General features: G+C 36.3%; 1 non-coding gene across 1 annotated transcript; it reads right to left on the bottom strand.

Moving 5' to 3' along the window:
* Window positions 1-1,199: 1,199 nt before the first annotated feature.
* LOC125175933 (U4 spliceosomal RNA) lies at window positions 1,200-1,347 on the bottom strand. Its single transcript, XR_007156072.1, has one exon. It is a non-coding gene; the product is annotated as a U4 spliceosomal RNA (small nuclear RNA).
* Window positions 1,348-12,272: the final 10,925 nt, after the last annotated feature.

Raw genomic sequence — 12,272 nt, 5'->3', positions numbered from 1 at the left:
CATACTGGGTCATGGTCAATTCATCTTTGACAAAGAATATCCAGTGAGAAAATAACAGTCTCTTTAACAAGTGATGTTGGGAAAACTGGACAACAACATGCAAAAGAATGAAACTGGATGACTTTCTTACCCCAAACAAAAAATAAACTCAAAATGGATGAAAAACCTAAATGTGAGACTTGAAACCACAAAAATCCTAGAGGAGAATATGGCAGTAACCTCCTTGACCTCACCTGTAGCAGGTTCTCTCTAGCTGAGTCTCCTGAAGCAAGGAAACAGAAGCAAAAACAAACTATTGGGACTTTATAAAAAAACAAAAAACAAAAACCCAAAAAACTTCTGCATAGTGAAGGAAGCAACCAACAAAGCTAAAAGGCAACCTATGGAGATGATATTTGCAATGACATATATGATTAAGTGTTAGTACCCAGACTATGTAAAGAACGTATAAACCTATAACCCCAAAAAATGAATAATCCAATTAGAAAATGGGCAGAAGACATGAATAGACATTTTACCAAGAAGATGTATAGATGGCCAACAGACACATGAAAAGATGCTCGACATCACTGATATTCAGGAAAATATACATCAAAATTATGAGACATCAGCACACACCTGTCAGAATGGCTAAAATCAACCACACAAGAAACAACAGGTACTGGAAAGGGTGTGGAAGAAGGAGAACTCTCTTGCTCTGTTGGTGGGAATGCAAACTGGTGCAACCACTCTGGAAAATAGTATGGAGGTACCCGAAAAAGTTAAAAATAGAACTGCCCTATGATCTAGCAGTTCAAAAGGATACATGCACCCCAATGTTTATAGCGGCATTATCTACAATAGCCAAATGTGGAAACAGCCGAAGTGTCCATTGGCTGATGAATGGATAAGAAAGATGTGATATATATATATTTTTATATATATTCATATATATATTCATATTATATCATATATATATTCACATACATATTCATATACATATATTCATATACATATTCATATATATGAATATATATGAATATATATATGAATATATATGATATATATATGATATATATATTCACATATATATTCATATATATATTCACATATATATTCACGTGAATATATATGTGAATATATATGAATATATATATGAATATATATATGGTATATATATGAATATATATATGGTATATATATGAATATATATATGGTATATATATGAATATGTATATGGTATATATATGAATATGTATATGTGAATATATACGTGAATTTTACTCAGATACGGGAAAAGTTTTCAATTAGCAATAATTGCGCCTCGTATAAACTTCATTGGCTACGATACTGCCACTGCGCAAAGCTGAATTTTACTCAGATATGAAAAACAATGAAATCTTGCCATTTGCCATGACATGGATGGAGCTAGAAAGTATTATGCTAAGCAAAAGAAACCAGAGAAACACAAATACCATATGATTTCACTCGTACGTGGAATTTAAGAGACAAAATAAATGAACCAAGGGGAAAAAAAGAGAGAGGGAGGCAAACCACAGACTCTTAACTATAAAGAGCAAACTGATGGTTACCAGAGGGGAGATGGGTGGGGGTGGGGGGGTTAAATAGGTAATGCGGATTAAAGATGGCACTTGTGATAAGCACTGGGTATTGTATGGAAGTGTTGAATCACTATACTTTACACCCGAAACTATTATTACACTGTATGTTAACTAACTGGAATCTAAATAAAAACTTGAAAAAAAAATTGAAGTAAAATATTGAAGAATTGTAGGAAATAAAGTCATTGAAACCATAACACCAGAAACTATACCCAGAAAAATAGTATATAGCTAGAAGAAGCCATACAAAATAAAATGAAAATGACAAAGACAAGTTTCAAATACGCAATACAGTATTACTAATTATAGTCACTGTACTGCACAACAGATAACCAGAATTGATTTTGTTGTATAACTAAAACTTTGTACCCTTTGAATAGCATCTTTCATTTCCTCTTCTCTCCAGTGCCCAGTAACTACCACTCCAGAGTCTTGTTTTTAGGAGTTTGACTTTTTTAGATTCCACATATAGGTGAGATCATACAGTAGTTGTCTTCTTGTGTTTGGCTTATTTCACTCAGCAAAATGTCCCCTAGGTTGAATCATGTTGTTGTAAATGGCAAACTTTTCTCCTGTTGTAAAGCTGAGTAATATTCTACCGAATGTAAATACCACATTTCCTTTTGTGATTTGCAAATACCACATCCTTTGTTGGACACATAGGCTATTTCCACATCTTGGCTAGTGTGAGCGCACTGAAATTAGCATGGGGATGCAGGTATCTCTGTAATATGCTGATTTCTTTTCTTTGGATACCCACCCAGAAGTGGATGTCTTTGACATTTGCTAAGAGAGTAGTTCTTATGTACTTTCACCACACACACACACACACACACACACACACATACACACACGTAACTATGTGAGATGATGGGTATGTTAAGTAGCTTGATTGTGGTAATCATTTCACAGCATATATCAAAACATCCTGTTATACACTTTAACTACAAATTTTATTTGTCAATTAATTCTCCATAAAGGTAGAGGGAGAAAAATGTTCAGTCATGATAGGCTGTCCTGCTGTTACATGGTTTACACAGATTTTACATTTTTCATGGCATCCCATCTATCCACAAGGTCGTAGCACGCAAACAACCAAATTAAAAAGACCAACAGAAGAGAGATGAGACCGAATCTCTACGTACACATTCATTAGACATGATGGATTCTCAGCTTGGGAACACACTTTCTCAATATCAACCGATTTGAGCAGGAAAAGAATGTGCACAATCTACAATGTACAAAAGGGTAGGTGGCTGCTGGAATAGGGGGAGTGGGAAGGTAGATAAATAGGTAGAACACAGAGGATTATTAGGGCAGTGAAAATACTCTGTATGGTATTATAATGATGGATACATTTCATCATACATTTGTCCCAACCCATAGAATGTACAATACCAAAGTGACTCTAAGGTAAATTAAACTATGGTCTTTGGGTGATTATATGCCTATGTAAATACATCCTTGGTTATATATTTAAAAAAAGTTCCATTCTGGTTCATGATGTTGACAATGGAGGAGCCTATTTATGTGTGGGGGAAGGAAGTATATCAGAAATCTCTGTACCGTCCTCTCAATTTTGTTGTAAACCTACATATTGCAAATGTAAGCAATAGTGATAGAAACCAAACAGTCAAAAAAGGTAAGGGCACACATTTCTTTAATGTAAGTAAAGGGCATAAAGTTTTGCAAACACACAGAGGTATTAAACAGAAGATTAAGAAATCTTCTCCCATTGGAAAAGTGAGCTTCCTTGGCCTCATTAAGGTAGGAACCCTTCTTATGGGAATGAGATTTCCTCCACCCCAGGCACAGAGCTGCCATTACTATTGAATTAGTTTTGGGTCCAATGTGAATGGGTGATCATTGCCATGTGCTTAGTCGCGCTAGGGACATCTAGAACATACTTCCCAATTGTTTTATAGAGAGGGAGACTGAAACATTTCCCTATCCAAAGTCCTCTTCCACTGGTTGGATTACCTAAGAGGCATTACTTCCCTTTCCCCAACTCCCTCTTTTGCTCCTGCCTGAGACTGAGCGGCACTGATTAGCTGGAAGGAGCTCACAAACCCAGAATCAGGAAGACACAGGCATAAGATGGAAACCTGTCAGTTAGCTGGACACAGGTGAATTTCAGGTATATCCAGTGGGTCCAGGAGATAGATTGCAAGGTATCAACTGTATCTTTTATACCCAGTTTTTTTTTTCTTTCTCAATTAAATACGCTCTGTGTGGGGGTTCTGCAAATCAGCCCGCAGGTTTGAGGATTTACTAGAAGAACTCACACAGCTCAGAAAAGCTGGCTTTTTTTCAGTTATAGTTTATTATAATGAAAGAATATAGATTAAAATAAGCAGAAGCAAAACCGCACATTGAACAGCGTCTAGAAGAAACCAGATGTGAGCTCCCAGGTGTCCTCTCAGTGGAATCTTACGCCAGCACTTAATTCTCTTTGCAGTGAGATGTGACAATACGTGTGAACTGTTGACCACTAGAAAGATCACCTGCACCTTGCTGCCTAGGGCTTTCTTGGGGTTTTATCACGTGTGCATAAAGTGCTCATAGCTACTCAGTTTTCAGCCTCCCCACCTCCCAGCAAAAGTTGAATTGACACAGCCTAGTGCAAAGCCCCAGCACACGAAACAGATGTTCCCAATAAATCACACCATTAGCATAAACTATCTGGTATGGCCTGCAGTCTCAAGTATACAAAGGTTGTTATCAGGCAGAACATTCCTAGGACTCCCATGTTATTCCCCAGGAGCTGGTTGAGGGCCAGTCCTGAAGACCTGTAGAATGTGCGGGGTTTGGGGCTCTCTAGGATTGCTGAATTAACCCTTTATTGCCTACCTTCCACTCTCAATCTTTTCAAATCTTTGACAACCAAGAGCAAGTAACTATTAACAACAGTGTGCTCCTGAGTACTTCCCGCGTGAATCAAAGGGCAATAGCCTCATCTCTCCTCCCCCCTGCACCTTGCTACTTTCCAGTGTGGTCCGTGGATAAGCAGCTGTCACTACATGGAGGAACTTGCTAGGCATACAGAATCTCAGGTAACCTCCTGACTTTAGCGAAGTGGAATCTGCATTTTAACACGATCTGAAGGTTATTAGTGAGTCTGTTAAAATCTAAGAAGCACGACCCTAGCAGGCTTCTTTGTGAGGGCACTGTGAGTCATACTGCAGTGGCCACTTAGCGATGTGTTCTGGAGCAAGTGATTTAAGGTCTCCGGGCATGCTGTCGAAGAAGATGGATTTGGGGCGCTCTCAGATTCACATGTGTATGTATATGTGTAACATATATATGTGTCTTGCAGTGACATGTTAAACATCGATTTAATGTATTTAAAGGGTCTAGTACAATGACTGGCTCCTTAGTGGTAGCTATGACAATAGGATCATGATGGTCATGATGATCCTGACCAATACAGAGAATTGAAGGGGAATATGGGGCCACGGACAGAAATCGCTGCTAGGTGTGCAAAGACATAGGTGGAGAGCCAAGAAAAATGTAAGAGAGGTCAAGGAATAGTTTTTAAAAGTATGAGTACTTGTATTTCATAAAAAACTTTAAAAAAACCAATGGGTTTGGGGTGTCTGGGTGGCTCAGTCAGTCAAGTGTCTGACTCTTAATTTCAGCTCAGGTTATGATTCGCAGTTCATGAGATAGAGCCCCGCGTCGGACTCTGCACTGACTACATGAGTCTGCTTGGGATTTTCTCTCTCTCTCTCTGCTCCTCCTCTGCTCATATTCTCTCTAAATAAGTAAATGGGTAAATAAATGAATGAATGAATAAATGAATAAACTTTAAAAAAGGCCAGTGTATTTAACAGGTAGGACATTGGACAATATTTAAAAAAAATTTTTTTAAGTTTATTTAGTTTTGAGACAGAGACAAAGAGAGACAGAGAGAGTGGGGGGGAGGTGCAGAGAGAGAGGGAGAGAGAGAGAATGTCAAGCAGGCTCTGTGCTATCAGCACAGAGCCCAATGTGGGGCTGGAACCCACAAACCACGAGAACCTGACCTGAGCCGAAACCAAGAGTCGAACGCTTAACCGAGGGCGCCACCCAGGTGCCCCACACTGGATAAATTTTTGAAGGCTTATTTCAATATATTGCTTTCAATATAGTAGAGTTCTCTCTAGAAAAATGCTCTCCCCTCTACTCCCAGATGAGGCACATCATGAACCACCTGCTTCTGACTCCCAGCTTGATCTGTTCTCTTTCTACTGAAGCAGAACAATGGATGTGTGAATTGAATGATTTTTTATTGTCCAATTCTGACAATGTTTATTTTATGTATGCATAAATGAAATCAGTTATCAAGTAGGACAGCAAGAGCTCTCCCTCATTCTTATGACTTCAAAGTCTACTGTAGTATATAAAAATGATAAATTCATGCTTAAAATGAGCTCGAAATGCATGAAAAATAAGATACCTAACATGCTTTTAGAAATGTACTCTTCTTTCAAATTTATATTATATGTCGATTTCTAAGAACTGTCCTTTTCATTTTAACATAAGTTTATAAATAACATCTATAAACCTTGCTAAAGTATTATTTTAAGCACCTAAAAATATGCTTTTCATTGACATGTAGAATGGACATGCGTCAAATGTATTTAACTGATTAAGAAAGGAACTAGTATGTGGATAAATATGGATTAAAGAGTATTTTGAGGAAGTGGGTATTTACAGGTATTTTGGGAAAAGAATCTTAGAATAGAACTACTATGAGACTTACAAACTGGTTAATGTCCTAATGACCATTAATACATAGTTTTTAGGAATATACACTCTTCTGGACAAAAGGCTCCAAGTTCATATGCAGCTTCTGTGTCTGGTCTCTGATCAAATAGTCAGTTGCAAAGCCAAATGCAGATACAATTCTCTAGAAAATTAGATAGTACTGTTAAACCATGCTCCAGGATGACATTGAAAAGCCATGCTAACCAACCTTTGACTAATTTTCCAGTGTTAAATGATTTTTTTTATTATATGTACTAAAATGTTCAGTACATTTTAAGTTACACGTCTTAATAACAGTGTAATAGATACTCTAAGTGGACTCAGGGACTTATACTTCATCTTTATTAATTTATCCTTTCTTATCCTATAGAAGTGAATTTAAAATGCTTAATGCTTATAAAGTCACAGAAATATAAGCATTCTCTAGTTTTGAGATAAGCCTGATTAACTCACTGCAGAATAATTAAACATAGATCCCATGTTTATAAATGTAGTCAGATGGCCCCCATCACCCATGTTAAAAAATAAAATTGCTTGGGGCACCTGAGTGGCTCAGTCGGTTAAGCGACTCTTAGGTTCTGCTAAGGTCATGATCTCATGTTCGTGGGTTCCACCCCCGAATCGGGCTGTGCCCTCACGGTGCAAAGCCTGCTTGAAATTCTCTCTCTCTCTCCCTCTCTCTCTGTCCTTCCTCCACTTGCGCTGTCTCTCTCAAAATAAATAAACAAATTTTAAAAATAAATCAATAAATAAATCAATAAAATTGCCTAAAACAACACTAAATACAAGTTGCCTCTTAATTTAATTGCATAACAATAAAAGATTTATTATTTCCTTAGAATTCTTCTCAAGCGTGAATATATTTAATATACATCTAAGTTTATTCCAAGTATCATATTCCAAGTGTTATAGTTCTTAATAAATTTAAGAAAAATTTTCGGAATCTTTGGACACGAGGCTCAGTATTAGGAAACGTTAAAAGCTTCCTAGGTAGTTTTAGTTCACAGCCAGAACTGTAAACCACTGCTGTGTTCATCATGCTCTTTTATATTCTTTGCCAAGAAGAGAAAATAATTGGTTTGGGGCAGCTTCAGCTTTCTCCAACAGCACCGACTTTTGAGCCCTCAGGTCCTGGCACATTTGTGATGCCTGGACACCCTCACTGTGAAGTCCAGTATCATGTGATCATACTCAGTAAGACAGAAGGATACACCGAGAGTTCAAGCATGATTTAAATGATAACTAATTGTGGTCTCTATTTCCAAATTTACGTTTTCCTGGTCTGTGTGTCAAGTAAGTTGACATAAAGATGACTTTAATACTTGGGAATTCCATTAAGTAAGGGACTTTTCTTGTGGATATAAAGGTAAGATGAGATTAGGTGGGTATAGAGAAATAAAACAGTGAAAATGAAGTGCTAAACGTGTAGTCATTTAGCATTTAATTTTCTTCACTGCTGACATGACTAAGGAAAAATCTCAAGTAATACACTACAGAAAGCTATTATTTAATAATACATGCTACCAGAAGGGGGACGTTCATCCCGCCAAAAAATTATAAGAAGAAAATTATCAGAAAGCTGGGCGCTTAATTTCAATGTTTTCATTTTAGTCATTTTTACCTAGTTCTTTCTTTTCTCTTTCTACTTTTTTTCTTAAACTTTTAAAGACAAGCCAACTTCCAAGGTTTAAAAAATGTGTAAGTAGACTGGAGCTTATTCAACAAAATGAGCCAAATTAAAAATTTGAGGCTTAGTTAACATAAAAAATATGTTAAATTATTATTAATAAAGAAAAAAACAGTACATCTGCTTATTATAACACATATCCTGAAGTGGGCAGAGGCAGGTTGCGTAAAAGCCAAGATTCTGCCTGCATTGGCTTAGAAGTTTATTGTAAAACATCACCGAGCCAAGGACATTTAGAGGAGCAACGCCAAGTTAGCGTGAAGGTGCCAGCGTAGAATAATCTTTAAAAGATGGAGACTCCATCATTGAAGTAACTGAACGTACAACTCATGTCACGTCAACTTAACTGTAGACATCTATTACCAAGATACAGAAGCATATCTGTCTACTAATTGCTAAGTAGAACTATTTAGGTTGTGCTCACCCACTTAGTGTTAATAAATCCTTTATAAAAGCTTCTTTTTAAATGCTAGTTTTTATAAAGCCAAATTTCGATGTCTGCTATTTTTGGTCATTATTTCAACGTTAAGGTATAGGCAGAAAAGGAGAAGGATGGGGTACAAAAAGAAAATCCCGACCCCTATTGAAAGCCTATTGTTTCTCAAGAGGGGTTGTTTGAACTGGAACACAGTAGAACCTGGGAGTCTCTGTGTTACCATAGGGCCCTGTGGCTTCCTCACTGGTCTATTTTTCCCATTGTGAATCTCCTTTCAAATGGGCTTGAAATCTGGTAAGTTTTTAAGGAGTGTTTATTCAATGACTATCAATGAAAAACCACAGTTTTTACCATGAGGATGGAAATAATGATGAATAGGTAGATTCATCTACCTATTCATGAATAAGATGAATAAGAGATTTTCTGAGTATCAAGCATTCACTAAATATGAAGATAATGATTGACAGGAGAAGGCAAGGAGACACATCAGCAGCAACAGATACGGTGTTTGGGCAGATAAATCCTAGGGATATATCAGAGGGTGGAATCCCAAGATTCAAGGTATTGATCATTCCTACACTTTTTTTTCTTTAATAGTTGATTCATCAATATTTAATTTGGCTCACCAAACGGCACATATCTCACTTAAAATAATGGTTCTTCTTACCACACATTTTTGTATTCTGATGGGTTCTATAACCTGCATATCAAACAATGAGTCTCATTATCCATCATGAGACACAACGACCCATCCCAAAAAACACGAAGGCAAGCAATCATCCAGAAGTTTCCTAGTATCTCAAATGATTCAGAGATAGTCCTGACTTCAGTCATTTCTCCAAATTTTTCAGTGGAGGCATTGACACTGGACAGCCAGCTTATAATGTCCTATTTGTTCTAGTATCTGATATGAGTACAAAGTTCACAAATTATGTGTCTACAGATTGTATCTATGTAAGATTAGTTTATTTGCAATACGTCAATTTTACTTAGAGGAGGTCTGTTGTCCCTCCGTAGGTCCTGTATTGAATAGGGGATTACTGATTCAACTTATTGCAGGACTAGAATAAATCAGAAACCAAAACTGCTTTCGTTTCTAGAGCAGACTTTTCTAAACCTAGTATTTCAGTTAAGTAAAATTATTTTACATAGTCAGTTAAGGCATTAAATTACAATTTCTTTATTAGGTCCATTTGGACTTCATACAATTATGTCCATTAGTACGAAGTTTTTCAGTTAAGTATAGAACATAGAATCAAGGAACTGTCAAAATCCAAGTTTTCTCAAACAAGGCAGCATTGGATATTGATTAAAAGATCTTAAATAAAAACCATTTTTATTCTTTCAGGTTTCAAACCGTGATGTTAAGGCCAATTGTTTGGGAAGTTAATATTTACTGTTAGATGACTGAAAACTCTGCTGTATATTTAGGTGTTAACAGTTAAATACAGGTTTGTACATTAAATTTAGTTAGTTGGGCTGAATAGTGACCTCAGATTTAGGGGAAAAGAAGAGTGTAGACTTCCAACTACTTATGCAAACCACTGCTGTGAAGCCAAGGCTAACTCAACAGAACAAGACACGGTTTTTATATTTCGTCAGCATTTACCAGTTTCTGGGCCAAGAGTAAGATTATATAGTAAAGTAAAAAACACAGTTTTGCATTAACTTTTTAAATATTATTTTAAAACTAACCAGCAAACAGAAAACAAATTTGAAAGAATTTTATTTAACTATTCTTTTAATGTAAGTATCCATCCTTTCCCCATATAGTCTTCGAAATTATGTTTTATACACTAAAACTTCATATTCGCCAATACAAAGCAGTCACCAGACCTCACTTTGGAGCAGGAGTGCCTCAACATCACTGAGGAAATACATAAATTAATTATTAAGGAAATTTTAGTATGCTTGAGAAGAAAATGCTTTGGTGAATGATGTGGAAAGCATTCCTTTAGAAAATACCAATATCAAGATCAGGCTATAAAAACAATTTTAACTTTAGGCCCACTTTATTATTAATAGGTGAATTATTTTATTGCAACTGTATTTAAAAGAGTAAACTGTCTTGTATTTTCGACTTGTGACCATTTCTCTCCCTTATGCTATAATTGCCAAAACCACTGATGTCAGGAACAACAGCTCGACTGTTCTCCAGCCTCCCTTTGGGACTTGGGACACAAAAATAAATCATTAGCTACTACCCAGTATGCAGAGTTGGAATCAAAAGTTGCCTTATTCTGTCTTCGAGAAAGGCACCCCACTACCAAGATGACAGGAAGTGCTCCAAATTAACCCTAAGTTCTGATTTAGCCTCTAGCATAAATAAGCAGGTGTTGACATTATAAATAACCTCTTATTAGGAAAGACATGAAAAAATAGTTCTTTTAAATAATGTGTTTAGGGGTCAATGGGACAGGGGAAAGTAAAAGACACCATAAAACCTTAAATTACTGTGCAATTAAAAAAATATAAAAGACCTGCCTTAGTAGTTATACAGTGTTGGTTCTAGTCTCTATCTGCTGTTCACTTATTATACACCATTCAAAAAATCAGGACAAGAATCCTTTACAATAATTTGCAGAGATATCAGTTCTATTTGAAATCACATAAGAAATGAAGGTAAATGCACCCTCATGTTTATAGCAGCACCATACACAATAGCCAAATTATGGAACTAAGACAAGTGTCCATTGAATGATGAATGGATAAAGAATATATATATATATATATATATGTAATATTTATATATATATTATATATATATAATGGAATATTACTCAGCCATGAAAAAGAATGAAATCTTGCCCATTTGCAAGGACATGGAGGGAACAGGAGAGTATTATGCTAAGTGAACTAGTCAGGGAAAGACAAATACCATATGATTTCACTCTTATGTGAAATTTAAGAAACAAAACAAGTTAACAAAGGGTGAAAAAACAGAGAGAGAGGCAAACCAAGAAACTGACTCTTAACTATAGAGAACAAACTGATGGTGACCAGAGGCGAGGTGGGTGGGGAGATGGGTTAAATATGTGATGGGGATTAAGGAGTGTCCTTGTGATGAGTCCAGGTGATGTATGGAAGTATGGAATCACTATATTGTATACCCAAAGCTAATATTACACTGTATGTTAACTAACTGGAATTAAAAAAAAACAACATTAAAAAGGTAATATACAAATCAAAGTATTATTAGAAATAAACGTACTATCTTATTGTATGAAACTTTTTTAATGCTTGTTATTTTTGAGGGAGAGACAGACACAGCATGCACAGGGGAGGGGCAGAGAGAGAGAGAGAGAGACAGAATCCGAAACAGACTCCAGGCTTCCAGCACAGAGCCTGATGCAGGGCTTGAACTCACAAACCATGAGATCATGACCTGAGCTGAAGTCAGATGCTTAACCAACTGAGCCACCCAGGTGCCCCTAAACTTACCATTTTAAACATTTTATGTCAACTATACTTAAATAATAAAAATTTGGAAAAATCCTGTCATTTTATTTAACTAATAGAGAACAGTTAGCAGAACCTGCTGGAGTGAGTGATGGCAGGGTGGATAATTTATGCACCCAGAAAGATGTCTAGTACTCCGGTTAAACTGAAGGCAAAATACTGTTGAGAAACATGGGTTTGGGGCTCCAGTGTTGGTCTGAGCTATACTCACATGAATGAGCTTGAAATCTTTTTTCTTGGAGTTTCTCCTTTTATCAACTACCAGATGAATTTCTTGGTTCAGATCATCCATTAATGACTCTAGAGTCAACTTTAGTCAAACATTTAAAAGATTTAATGG

Source organism: Prionailurus viverrinus, chromosome C2 (assembly GCF_022837055.1).
Source record: "Prionailurus viverrinus isolate Anna chromosome C2, UM_Priviv_1.0, whole genome shotgun sequence".
NCBI classification, from domain to species: domain Eukaryota; kingdom Metazoa; phylum Chordata; class Mammalia; order Carnivora; family Felidae; genus Prionailurus; species Prionailurus viverrinus.
Note: the sequence above shows the minus strand (reverse complement) of the source record. Positions and strands in the feature narration are given on the sequence as shown.